The following is a 14941-nucleotide window of genomic DNA, read 5'->3' as shown; positions in this document are numbered from 1 at the left end:
GTTGGCTTGGATTGGCTCCAGCAGACCCCCATGACCCTGTGTTCGGATTCAGCGGGTTGGACAATGGATGGATGGAGGGTGGACTTCATGTCCTGGCACTGAGAGTTCTTGTGGAGCACAAATGAGTTTCTTTGCATTACCATCAATGCCTAAAATTAGTATTGCCTCATTACACAGTGGGGTTGAATAAATGGCTACCAAAAAAAGTAACTAATTACTTTATTTATTTAATTTATGTTTTTATTTTTTATTGATTTTAATGAAATCACACAACATTTCATACAAATAGATCAATTTTACAAGAATAGGATTTAAAACAAATCAACCCCCACCCCTGAGAAAGAGAGCATGATAAAATAAAAGCAGAATAAAACTTAAACCTAGTAAAAATAAGCAAATAGATAAATTAATAAGTGAATATTGATAAATGGAGAAGAAAAAGAAAAAAAAAGAGAATAGGGAGAGAATCTGCTTCCTGAGTGCCTTAAAAGCTTATTCTAAAATGTTACTGATTAGATCCTGCCAGGTTTGGAAAAATGTATGCACAGATCCTCTAAGTGAGAATTTTATTTTTTACAATTTCAAATAATATATAACATCAGTTACCCACTGACTTAAAAGGGGAGAGTTAGGATTCTTCCAGTTGAGCAAGATAAGTCTACGTGCCAATAGTGTAGTAAAGGCAATCAGTTTGTTTGTCCTTCTCCACTTTAAGCCCATCTGGAAGAACACCAAACACAGCTGTTAGTAGATTAGGAGGGATTGGGACACCAAGGCTGTCTGAAAGGCATTTAAAAATCTTGGTCCAAAACGATGTTAATTTGGTGCAGGCCCTAAACGTGTGACCCAGTGAGGCTGGAACTTAATTGCAGCGTTCGCAGGTTGGATCTTGCCCTGAAAACATTTTGGACAGATGTGCTCGATATACCATTTTTAGTTGAATAATTGTATGCTTTGCACATATGGAGCTCGAGTGAATTCTCTGCATTGCTACCTTCCACTCCTTTTCTGATATGTTGAAGGAGAGATCCTTTTCCCATTGTCCTCTTGGATCTTTGAATGGGAGGGACTGTAACATGGTTTTATATATTGCAGAGATGCTGTCTAAGTCCTTGAAACTGATGAAAATTTTTTACAGCATAGAGGGAGGTGGGAGATGAGGAAAATTGGGCAGGTTCTGTTTAACAAAGTTTTTAATTTGAAGATAGTGAAAGAAATGTGTTGCTGGAAAGTTAAATTTAGAATGTAATTGTTCGTAGGATGCAAAGATGTTGTCTATGTACAGATCTCTAAGTGATTAATCCAAAATGTTTTCCAGACAGTAAAAGCTGCATATGTTTGAGAGGGTTGAAAAAGGTGGTTCTCGTGCAGAGGTGCAACAGATAAAAGATTCTGTATCTTAAAATGCTTCCTACATTGGTTCCATATTCTGAGTGAGTGAAGCACTATTGGATTATTAGTATATTGGCAATAATTTGTATTTATTGGGGCGCAAAGCAAGGAATATAAAGATGAACTGCAGGATTCTATTTCTATTGCAGACCAAGCCTGCATATGTTCATCTATTTGTGTCAATGTCCAGGTTTTAATATGTTGTATGTTTGCTGCCCAGTAGTAAAATTGAAAGTTAGGGAGAGCCATGCCACCTTCTGCCTTTGGCCTTTGTAGGGTCGTTCTTTGGATACATGGATGTTTTGAATTCCAAATAAATGTGTTTATGGTTGAATCTAATTTCTTAAAGAATGATTTATTGATGTATATTGGAATATTTTGAAATCAAAAGAGAAGCTTAGGGAGGATATTCATCTTAACAATGTTAATTCTTCCTGCTAAAGTGAGATAAAGGGTTGACCATCTATGCAAGTCTTGCTTAATTTTTTCCATACAGACAGCGAAATTTTGTTGATAAAGAGCTTTATGTTTACTTGTGATGTTTACCCCTAGATATTTTAACTGGTCTGCAATGATAAAAGGGAAGGTGTCCAATCTAATATTGTGTGCTTGAGAATTCACTGGAAAGATCACACTTTTAGTCAAATTAATTCTGAGACCAGAAATCCTTTGAAAATCTGTTAGTGTTGTTAGGACTGCAGGCACAGTATTTTGTGGGTCTGATATATACAGTACTATATCATCTGCATATAGAGAAATTTTCTGTTCAAGTCCTTCTCTGATAATCCCCTTTATCTCATAATTATTTCAAAAGTGAACTGCCAGTGGCTCAATGGCGATTGCAAAAAGTAGTGGTGACAAGGGTCATCCTTGTCTGGTACCATGTTCCAGTTTAAAGTAGTCTGAATTAATGTTGTTAATACAAACTGAAGCTTCTGGATTGGTATACAGTAGTTTGCACAAATGTTCGGGCCAAACCCAAATTTCTCCAATGTAGTGAAAAGGTAGTTCCATTCAGTCATATCAAGTGCTTTTTCTGCATAAAAGGATAATAAAATCTCTGGGATGTTTGACTTTGCGGCTGAGTATATTACATTAAACCGGCATCAAAGATTGGATGCTAATTGTCGGCCTTTAATAAATCCAGTTTGATCTTGTGATATTACTGAAGGCAGCACTTTCTCCATCCTTCTAGCTAGGACTTTGTAGAGTATCTTAGCATCATTATTCAGAAGTGAAATTGGTCTGTATGATGCACATTGTAATACGTCCTTATTTTGTTTAGGAAAGACGGTGATTAATGCTTGACGAAAAGTTTGAGGTAGAATTTTATTGTCTCTAGCTTCTGTGAATGTTGCTAATAGGAGGGAAGCTAGCTGAGTGGAGAACTTCTTATAAAATTCGTCAGGGTAGCTGCTTTCCCACTTTGAAGTGACTTTATAGCATCTAGTAATTCTGGTAGTGCTAGAGGTTTCTCCAGTTTCTCTGCACTAAGAGTATCTATTTGTGGTATCTCTAATGCATCCAGAAATGCATTGGATTGTGACTTGTCTTCTTTAAACTCAGTAGAATATAAGGATTTATAGTAGTCTCTAAATGTGTGCATTATATTTTTATGGTCAATGATTATGTCTCCGTTTGTGTTGGTAATTGCTGGGATTGCATTGCGAACTTCTTGCTTGTGGATTTGTTGAGCTAAAAGCTTATTAGCTTTCTCTCACCACAAAGTTGTGTCATTGGAGCTGCCCTTTTTCTCCTCCCGTATCAAACCAAAACGACAGATCTACTTCAGAAATCTGAAGAATATCAATGTGGATGCCTTGGCCTTGGACCTTACATTTCTCTCCTCTGACTTTATCAGCTCCCTCTCTGTTGCTGACCTTGTGGATTTTTTACAACCAGTCCCTGAGCAGTCTCCTGGACTTCCACGCCCCTTTAACATCTAGGTCCGTCTCATTCTCGTGCTCAGCACCTTGGTATACCTGCGAGCTGCGAAAAATGAAGGCGGCTGGGCGTGTCCTTGAGCGGCGGCTCAAGGCCTCTGGGCTGACTGTCCATAAACAGGCTTACAGAGAACACATGAGAGCGTATGCAGAAGCTCTGAAGGTTGCACGGTCCAAGTTTTATTCCACCATCATCAGAAATGGCTCCAGCAACCCTAAAAAACTTTTTTCAACCATAAATCATCTTGTCAAACCTCCTTTACCTGCCCATTCTGAGACCACTGATGACAGATGCAACATGTATATCAACTTTTTTAAACAAAAAGTTGATAATATCCGTTTACACCTCTCTACCAAGGATATCTTGCCCTTCCCAACTGTTGACTCATTGTCTGAGACCGTCCATCCTCTTTGCTCTTTCTCTGTTGCCACACGGGAAGAGGTGGAGGATGTCATCAGGAAAATGAAACCGTCTACTAGTTCCCTGGACCCTTTCCCCTCACCCTTGCTGAGGGCCAACATTTCTGCCATCTCTCCACTTATCACCAGGATAATAAATCAGTCCCTCCTGGCTGGCCATATTCCTTCTGCACTTAAAACTGCTGTCATCAGACCTCTACTGAAAAAATCCACCTTGGATCCTGAAGTTCTCTCCAATTATAGGCCCATCTCCAATCTTCCATTTCTCTCCAAAGTTCTGGAAAAAATAGTTGCAGCACAACTTCACGATCATCTCAAACTGAACAATCTGTTTGAAAAGTTTCAGTCTGGTTTTCGCCCTGGCCATAGCACCGAAACAGCCCTGGTCAGGGTCACCAATGATCTTCTGATTACGGCAGATACTGGTTCACCTTCACTACTTATCCTCCTTGACCTGACAGCTGCTTTTGACACAATAGACCATAACATCCTTCTTCACCGCCTGCAATACACTATTGGACTCTCAGGAATTGTTCTAAATTGGTTTACATCATACCTGACTGGCAGAACTGAGCATGTCGCCCTTGGCAGCGCAAAGTCCCACACCCACAACGTCGCCTGTGGTGTTCCACAGGGCTCTGTGCTGGGCCCTATCCTTTTTACTATCTACATGCTCCCCCTTGGAACTGTCATTGGCAGACATGGTTTATCGTTCCATTGCTATGCCGATGACACTCAGCTTTACCTCAGGACTACTCCCACCTCCTCTACTGCTCCTCTGTCAACATCTACATTGTCTACCTGCCTGGGGGAGATAGAGGCTTGGATGAGGCTCAATTTTCTTCAGTTGAACAGATCCAAAACAGAAGCCATCTTAGTTGGTACATCACATCATCTTCGCTCTTCTACCATCACCAGTATTACTTTCTCTGGCCAAAATATTCCTCTTTCCACATCTGTTACTAATTTGGGTGTTAGAATGGACTTCCAACTTACTTTTGACACCCACATCAAATATCTCTGTAAGTCATCTTTTTACCATCTCAAGAACATCGCCAAACTCCGCCCATTACTCACCCTGGCAGATGCAGAGAAGCTCGTCCATGCCTTTGTCTCTTCCAGGCTGGATTACTGTAATGCACTCCTCATTGGGATTCCTGGCAAGAGTATCCAGAGACTCCAGTATATTCAGAACAGCGCTGCCAGGATCCTGATGAGGGTGCGAAAGTATGATCACATCACCCCAATCCTGAAAACCCTTCACTGGCTCCCTGTTTCATTCAGAATAGAGTACAAGGTCTCCCTTCTTACCCATCAGTGCATTTATGGACATGCCCCTCTTTATCTACAGGAACTCCTTACCCCCCATAACTCCTTACGTTCCCTCCGCTCTGTACTCACTAACACTCTTCAAGTCCCCAGAACTAAGCTCAGCAGCATGGGTGACAGGGCGTTTTCATCGGTGGCGCCGAGGCTGTGGAATGCCCTCCCTGATTACCTGAGAGCCCCACAGTCGACTGAGGCCTTTAAGCGAAACCTAAAAACTCATCTTTTTAGAAAGTCATTTTGTTAAAGTATTTTATAGACTCTTCTGTTCTTTTTTTATTTTATTATTCTATTTTTACTCTGTAGCACTTTGGGATTGCTAAAATATAAAGTGCAATATAAATAAAATTTATTATTATTATTATTATTATAGTAATGATGTCTTGATTTAAAAATGAGTTGTTTCAGTTTCTTTAGTTGTTAAGAGGTTGAGCTCTGAATGCACAGCCTGCCTTTTCCTATGAAGAGCCTCACTTGGACACTTGGCATGTTCTTGATCTATTCTAGTAATTTCGTTGGTTAGCTTTGATACCTGCTTGGTTTCCAATTTATTTCTGTAGGAAAGATATGAGATAATCTGTCACTAATTACTTTAACTCTCTCAAAAGCAGCTTCCTGTTTTCTTTGTGTCACATTCTGAAAAACAGCATCTCCATCAGAAATATAGAAAATCACGCTTCATTTAGTTCAATCATTGCTTGGCTCCATTGGTTCATTTACAGTGTGTAATTTTTGATTTTAAGGAATATTACTCCTTAAGGGTTTGGCAACCCTGCAAAAACCCATTTTAGACCCTGATCACTAAAGTGGTTCAGTTTTGGCTTGAGTTAGGGTGAAGCCATAAACTTTTACTGCCACAGGTGCATGTTCCTATATCTTGTTTCTTTTCACTAAATACTTGTAAGTACTGTACCTTGACCACTTCAGTTAAAATAACTTTCTTCTTGTCCAAGTGGCTGATTAAACTTAATTGCTTTTGAACTTGGAATACACTATATAATTACAGTAGAACTATGAAACAGTATAAGTGCATTAAAGTGTCCATGAGTTTACCTATTGTTTCATATCCCCCGTTCCTTTTGTGTTTAAACTGGTGTCTAGAGGTGAGCTTTGAAGAGAGGATGAAGAAATGGAAAGATGCCATCAGTGGCGTAGCTCGAGTTCGTGCCACTCGGGGCGGGGGCTTCAATTTGCCGCCTTCCAACGTATCTGAATATGTTAACCTATTTAAATAGAAAATTAAAATGACGTATGGAGAAAAATTAAGATACATTTTGCATATATTTATTTATATATAGAGAAACAGCAATATTTTTTCACATATAATTATTTATAAGCATCAACTAGACAAGAATATAGTACAAACGCACTGATAAGTCGTGTTCTGATTATTAGTTTAATATAATTATGCTGCGAAAACCAGAACCAGTGTAGTGTACAAGCGATAGGTGGGGATGAGCAAGAATGCATTCGGATTGTTAACGAAACGAAATTATACATTGTTAATTAGTTGTTTATCTTCCTGGCAATGATTATCGGTGTAATGTTTCTGTTTATTTTTGTTATTGCCTCATAAATATCAACTGCCGTGTCTGATGCCGTCACAGAAGGACCATCTGAAAATGATTTTTGAAGCAATTGTGGATGAAAATCAGAGAAATATGACTTTTTTCATTCATGAGTGATATTTTTCCAATTCCTGCTGCTTACATGTGAAGTGTTCTGAGTCTTTTAGCCAATAATGCCGCCCCCAAAAATGTGCCGCCCGGGGCGGACCACCCCCTCCGCCAGCCCCTAGCTACGCCACTGGATGCCATGGAAGGTGCAAGAGGTGGTAGGTGAGTTCTGGTCAGCTGGGCCTGGCTAATGAATAAGTAGTTGTCAGCAAATTGCTTAGTTGGCTCTTATTAATTTGGAACCAACTCTTGAAGGTTTGGCACATTTAATACACAGAAGATGGCGTAACTATTTTGCTATTTTGAGAACAGGCAGTGAATAGCAGCCCTTTGAAGTGAAGTTGGCAGTGACCAATTGAAGAGAGAAAGTTAAAGTGGAAGAGTTTGATGGTACCGATTTACAGGAACGGCCGTCGACCACATGAAGAGGCAGTCGATTTGATGGTTAGATGGTTATGTCGAACAGAAGAACTGTTGGTTGACTGACTGCTTACTACATTAGATAAGTGGATGGATAAAGAAGTCATGGGAGTGCAAAGGGAAATTAATTCTTAAGTACAGTTAAAGTGCCATCCAAAGGAGTCTTTCAGAAGGGCTTCACACTGTAGATTTTGAAATAGAGTTAATGGAGGGGGAACAGTTGCATCCTTCAGGAACAATGATGGAAAAGTAAGCTATAACATATTCATTTATTGACCTGAAATAACCAAAAGCAACAGAGCTGTCCAAGATTGTGAAATAGCTCATCTGCTTGCGGCAACTTGAGAAGATTGGAGCTGTGAGGCTGATGGTGTTATGATATGCTTACAATTTAAATTTTATTCTGCCTTCCTGTTATGTTTGTTGATCTTTTTCTGGCTCACAGTAGGCTTTGGAAAATGTAGATTTTGATTGTCTTAATGGTTGCGCCTGGGTTGCTAAGTAGGTGACCTGGAAATGATGTTATCAGCAAGATGGTATAAAGGTCACGTTGAGCACTTCCTAATTATCTGTGTTTATGTAGAAAATGGAAAAGAGATTAGCTTGTATTTACTTATATAGTGCTTCTGACACCAACAGCTTTTGTGTTTTACATTACAAGTACAGTTTAGGATTTTGATTATTGCTTTGCAGATCGTGTGTGTTTAGACTTCCTGGTTATGAATCTTTGCTTGTCTTTGGCTCTGGTCTCTTCTTCTGGTCCTTTTTTTAAAAAAAAATCACTCCCATTTCTGCTGTGACAGTACAAATGAAAACAAGAGTAAAAGAGCCTTATATGTGGTGGGGATGACCACCATAGTACCGCTAGGTTCTCTTATGGTCAAGGAGGAAATATTTTGTGAGCAACTGAGAACTTTTTTCAGAAGAGACACAAGCTTCTGCCCTCATCTCTCCTTCATCTCATAGAACACAGATACTACTGGGACAACCTGGTTTTGTTGTTCTTAGGAAAATGAGGAGATGAGTAGGAAACAGTTTGGACAAAGGGTGATGGTGGGCCAAGCTGTCTTGTTGGTTTTTTGGTGGCATCACCTATGGGCCAGTCAACAGAGGGGGCAGAACTACTTACCTTCTACATCCAGAGGATCACGTTTTTTAGTCTTCTGTCAGAATATTTATATTTGTATGTTCATTGTTCGTACTGTACTACTACTACCAACTTACAACTCCACGGACCTCGCTGTTTCAAAGGCATGTGCACCGTCTCTCTGATGAACATATACTGTATATGAGTTATACTGGATATCTGTGACAATGCCTTGTGATGGATGAGTGTCCTGTCTCACTATGTTTTCTGCCCTCATAATGTCAAAACTGAGATAGACTTAGAATATGTGCAGATATTGCGTGGTGTTTTTGCTTCTACCAACTGTGGGTCCCATTTGACTATTTACATTTTGTAATTGTGGCCAGAGCTCATAGTTAGTCAATAGGAATTGCATTATATAAATATATATTGTGCCGAATCCTGGCCAGTTATGATAGACTCCACATGCCCTGACACCATTGTCTCCTTCCTGTTCTTATATATGTTAAATTAGATTTATTACGCAATTTATGAATGGAATAAATGACATACCTTCCAGCCCAGTGTTAGATCTCAAAAGGACAATTTATTCAACACTTTTGCCTTTGTGAATAGCTAAAGTCTTCATGGATCTATTCTTGATACTTGATAAACAATGAGATGAGGGTTAAGAAAGCAGAAGACGTGTACAGTATATGGAAATAGGCCATTCCTAGCCAGAATGTTAACACTGTGTTCTGTTGAAAGGTAAGTGAAGCTGATTTTATTTTATTTTTGTTGACATTTTGACACTTGTTAGGTAACAGAAACTGTAAAAGACAGTGTATAAGTAATAATGATAGAGTATTGTATAATAAGCAGGCTTTTATTGCTCACAACACAGAAGTAACTTACATATGTCAGAGTATCAGGTATACAGCCAAGAACACACTTGACTTGCTCATGAGCACTAGAGAGCTATCCAAGTATGGTAGCCCAGAACGGTTAAATAGGCATTGTGCCTATATGTGTTCTAGGGACACCACAAAATGCAAGACTGATTTTCTGTGCTGTACGTATTTGATATTACTATTACTGTACATCATATCACTGAAAACGTTAGGCAAGATTTCAATGTGTAATTGTCTTGCAGTTGTTGCATACCAACTTAACCCAATTCATGGTGACGATGCTGGGAGGTGTGGGACGCCAGCCTATTGTAGGGCCCACTTGTGTATACACCCACAATGCCCTACTGCTCCAGCATTCAGCACTCAATAGTTTAGTAAATTTAAAACATGTGACAAAGTATTTTATTATAGGATGTGTAAAAAGTTGTATTTATTACAATTTTTTGTACCAGGCAAGAGTTAATAAGTACTCTGCTTTTAGCTATATGTGCTTTGCCTGAAATGCTGAGAAGGACCTCCATCCCTGTCCAGGTATGCAAATGATTTCAAGCTGCACCCTTTCAAAAATCCTCACAGAGCATCAGCCATTTTCCCTGCATGAAGGTTCTCTAGATCACAGATATTACAATTCATCCCACCTGCAAATGGTGCTTATATCAAGACATAGTAAAGAATAGTATTACATTTCGAGACTTTCCGTATTTCCCAAAAATGCATAATTGAGTTTTCTCAATAAATCAAAACATAAATTAAACATTTCGAATCTCATTCAATCTATTCTGATTAAACTGTACTGTTTAGGCTCCCAACACATGCGCCATACATGTGCACTGTTGATTCTGAGAAACTTGAAATCAGTTATGTCTACTTACTACTCTACATCTGGCCCAGCCGAGCAGGAAACACCCCCAAGATTCACAGTCCACTAGTTTGGGAGCCTGGATGCTTGTCCTTTCACAGGCACATTGTTTTTCCCACAGCAGTTGTGCGGCTTGCGCATCAAAAGCACTCCAGTTTATGCTCCAAACCTTCCCATATGTTGTACATCAAGCAGTAGCGGGTCACTTGAGTCAGAAAGTGTCACCAAAATGTTAAGAATCACAAGACTTGCTGCATTATGTGCTGTTGTTTTATGGATGATGCTTAAATTCTTACATAAACCTTTTAAATAAAGTGAACATCGCATGTATGGGTATCTTGAGTGACGGCCAAGCAGTTGTTACCTCATATAGAGCCTTCTACTGTGTTTTACAGAATGAAAGCAGCACTCACGGAATGGGCAGTAGCGATCCTCTCAGGTGTTTCCATTCTGGCAACACCCATTTTTGCTTTTTTAGCCCATTTAGACCTGTTAGTTTTAGAGGCACAATCTGTCTGTCACTTCCCTTTGGGCTCCCTGGTGACAGCTGGCATTTGGCCGCTTTTAAAAGCCCTTTTAGAAACATGCAGGGCTGGCATACTAGACTACATTAAAGTAATTAGCTGCCAAGCTACTTGAAAGCACCCCCCACTGTGTACCGGGGAAGCGGCGGATTGAAGCTGGGATCCTGCTTGACACATCTGGGCATGGGAGAGTAATGGAAACAGCTGTTTCTGCCCATATGGTATCCAAAGGCTGACAGCCTAGCAGTGTGCTGTGCCAACCTTAGGCAAATTATCCATCATTAATCCCTGGGATCTGACCAGCATTTGAGCAACAGCTAATCAAAACATCTGGGGGGTGATTGGTGTTGAGCAGGGGGCCTTTGCAGAAAGGCCAGATTCAGTTTTCAAAAGAAAGCAGGCAGAGCTGCTGCATACCGAGGGCCTCAGGCAGAACAAAGGTGCTGCATTCTATGAAAGAGCAAACAGTTGAAAGATGCCATGGTTTCAAAGGATGTATGGTCTGCTACTAGGCATGCTGAGATAGAAGAAGGTGGCTTTTCTTTGGAAGCAGCCAGCATTTGGGGACTGCACAGTTCATGGGCCCAGAGGGTGACACATAGCAACCTCCCTTTAAGGTCTGTGCTCTGCTGTCCCTGGCAGTGCCTTCCGAGGAAGGCCCAGTAATAACTTCGGTGGTTTTCCCACTTCAAGGCTGTGCTCTGATTTTCTCAGGTTTGAAGTTTTAATACTTTCCCTGCTGCTGACAGACAGGGTCATCAGTAATTCCCCACTGCTGGTCAATGTTCTGAATGTGCATTAGAATGGTGAGCCTTTGCCTCAGAGACATTCATTGACTAACTCTTTAACAATATTCAAGTTGGCTGATTATATTCTGGTAAAATGTACTCAGCTGCTGAACCTACGGTCATGTGCAGTGGGAACAAGTGGAAGAAGGTCCAAACAGAACTAGAGAAACCATCTATCTATCTATCTATCTATCTATCTATCTATCTATCTATCTATCTATCTATCTATCTATCTATCTATCTATCTATCTATCTATCTATCTATTGTGACAGACTGGGGGCACTATCGCTCCCTTGAACTCTCGGACAATACGCCAGACACCAGATAAAAGTCCAATAATAATATTTATTATGACAATAATGTGCACAAAGCACCCTCCTCTCCACAATACTCATAAACCAATAAATCCTCAATAACCAATCACAATAATCACTACAATAATCCTCCACTCTCTCAGATGCGTTGCCACCCTTCCACCCAGCTCAGCTCAACGCTCTGGTGTTTTTCCCAGTCTTTTATAGTCCCTAACCCAAAAGTGTTTCCCATCCTTCAGGCCATGTGACTCCTTATCACTTCTGGGTCAGATAAAAAAGTCCTCTTCTTTATCCCGGAAGCACGTCATTCTTCTTGTCCATGTGACTCAGATGTACTTCCGAGGCGTAGGGCAAATGGTTGCTGCTCCTCCCTGCAGTGCCTTCTAGCGGCCCCCGTGGTATCCAGCAGGGCTGTAAAGGAAAATTCCAATGTCCATAATTCCCTGCTGGCCTTCGGGGCACCTCCATGCTGCAGGGAGGGCTCCACCTGGCGGCCTGGGGGTATTGGCCTGCCTGCCTGCCTGTCTGTCTATTGCAGATTAAGTAGTATGGTGGAGGTTGTGGTGATTTGGATATAGAGCTCTGCATAAGTGTTGAGTGTCAGGCTTTTTTGCGTGTTGGTGATACGTATAATTAAAACATCTCCTATGGTAAAGGCCTTTAAGCTTTTATTATTTTCCTCTTTCTAAATAGGGACCATGAGCTGATAGCATGTTGCCGTACCCACCACATGACAGACCACCTTTAAATAGCAAAAAGAAAAAATCTAAATCAGCACTGGCCTTCAATTGCCAGTTTGCTGAATTCTGGCTGTAGGACAAGGGATTTCTGAACTTGATTAAACTTCATCCCAAAGACCCCCCACCCAGCTTAACAGAAAGCCATGTCACATTACATGACTTTTCCAGCGATTTTTCAGTCACAGAGTTTATTTGCAAAATCTTCGCGAGTCGGAAGCATTTCGGTGAACTCCCATGACTGTCAGTTGTTGTGTCTGACATGGCAAGTGACTTGGTCCAACCAGTGTGCAACTCAGACAGCTTCGGTTTGATTAAGTTGTAGAGGTGGGTCTTGTGTGTGTGTGAAAGCTGACAACCGATAAGTGCTCACCCGGAAGTACAATGCATCCAATTAAGTAACGAGGAATAAGGAACATGGCTGCTTCGGACTTCAAAAGCAGAAGAGTCTGTCTGATGTTGCATGTCTTACGAGCCAAGATATAATAGAGCAAAAGAAAAAAAATAGGGCAGAGATTGCTGCCATACCAGTAAAGTATTCATACAGTGCCAGCTTTGCCAGACAGCACATTATTGGTTGTCAGAAAAAGGGAGTGAGCTCATAATACTAGAAAGTTATGACACAATTGTGTCATTTGACATACTCTGTGATTGTTGTAGTCTAATCTGAGATACATCAGTAACAAGATCAGTAACAGCAGTGGTCAAGTTTGACACCCTCGCCAACTAGAAGTCATGTAATGTGACATTGGCTTAAGACTCTAATGCGGGATAATAACTGTATTAATTTATAAGGAATTCTTATTTGAATCAATCTCACACACATTTGACTTCTCAAAAACTGTAGTAGTGTGAAGTTTATTGTGTTTTTTTTTTTAAATCTCCTATCTCCTTCCATCCCTGAACCGACATCCCATAATAGCCATGAGGCAGGTCTACTTAAAGTGGCATTCAGCTTTTCAGGACTTGCCCAGCTTCTACTGCCAGCAGTCAGAAAGAAATGTGACCATTTATTGACAGACATTTCAACAAAAGATTTTTTTTTTATTTCAGATATGCATTCATTTTGAATCAAATCACAGGAAAATGCACTTTTTTGTTTTTCTGCACATCTTATGTCTAATCCCTACATCATTTGGTCTTGACTGGAGATATGGCACCCTACTGGTGCAGAAGTGCACAGGCACTGACTTTTCTGTTGTTTTTCCACACCTGTAAGGTTCAACTGTTATGTGACCTGGCAGCTCTCAGTTGACTAATTCAATTATAAATGTATATGGTGTATTTGTCATTAGATACCCAAAAAAAAAATAACCTTGGTGAGATAAGAGTGCAAAAGTGCTCCCTCACATCTTAGGAGGTGCTACCACTGTCTGTGTGGAGCTAACATACTACCTCTGTGTTTGCACGGGTTTTTCTCAGGGCTTTCCTGAGGGTAACTGCAGTTCTAAATTGGCCCCATTTTTGTTTGTCAGTGGGCCAAGTAACAGACTGGCACCATGTTCAGGGCTGGGTTCTGCCCTGCATGTGATGCTGCCAACATAAGCTTCAGGTCCCTGTCACTCAGAATCAGATCAAATAGACTTCAGAATGTTATATTACATACTCATGCTATAGCTACAGTGTACTGATTAAGTCTAATTTGTTCCACTGAGTGCAAAATCCTCATCACCTACCATACTTTATGCAGGAAATAGTTGATGATACTGAGGACGTATCTTTGGATTTTTGGGCAGAAGAAGAAGAGTTAGCATTAAGAAAAACAACAGTCAGACATCCCATTGCATCAATTTTTCATCTGTTTTTTTGAGTAAGTGCTATTATTATTTGTTTTGTGACTGGTTCAGCAAGAGTTTTGTTGCCTGCTTTGTTGTCATCATAATTCTTCTTTCCTGTGACTTCTGGTCAGTCAAGAATGTTACAGGGAGGCTATTGGTGGGATTGCGGTGGTGGAATCAAATCAATTAAGATGGGAGACGTCACTGGATCTTTGAAGCAAAAAAGACCTCTCCCAATAAGAACTCATTAACAGAAGCTGAAGCTCGAATATTTTGGTTAGGTCTCATCATTTGCCCACTGATTTGGACATTTATTCTTCTTCAGTACACTTTTTTCTTTAAAAGTGAAATGAATGGCTTCGGTCATCACTGGAATTTCCCTTCAGTGTGCAAATCTATATGGTTATTTCCACTGCAAAGTTGGGGGAAAGCATGTTATTAGCACCGCTGCATCATCTACTCTTGGTCAGCATTTTATCCAGAGGCGCAACATACTTTTCAGGGAGTTATTAACTAAAGGATAATCAAATGTGGCAGATGGATTTCAGCATCACAAGACTGAATTTATTAAGTGTGTCCGACATATGGTGCATTTGGATTTCATGCTACAACATACATCAAAATGAGAGAATTCATTAAAGTATATTTTTTAGAATATTATGTTACAATACATGTATCTAATTGGCAAATCAAATTATTCAAACAGAAGGAGTTCTGGAAGATATATTACCATTGTATTGACAGGACTTATCTGTCTTTGCAAGGAGAAACAGCGGAGAGTTTCTG

At 40.2% G+C, this 14941-nt stretch overlaps 1 pseudogene; it reads left to right on the top strand.

The window, feature by feature from the left end:
• The first annotated feature begins 14013 nt into the window (after positions 1–14013).
• LOC114667728 (Golgi apparatus membrane protein TVP23 homolog A-like) lies at positions 14014–14679 on the top strand (annotated as a pseudogene).
• Positions 14680–14941: the final 262 nt, after the last annotated feature.

This window comes from Erpetoichthys calabaricus, chromosome 17 (genome assembly GCF_900747795.2).
Source record: "Erpetoichthys calabaricus chromosome 17, fErpCal1.3, whole genome shotgun sequence".
NCBI lineage: Eukaryota > Metazoa > Chordata > Cladistia > Polypteriformes > Polypteridae > Erpetoichthys > Erpetoichthys calabaricus.
This window is presented reverse-complemented; position numbering and strand designations above follow the sequence as displayed.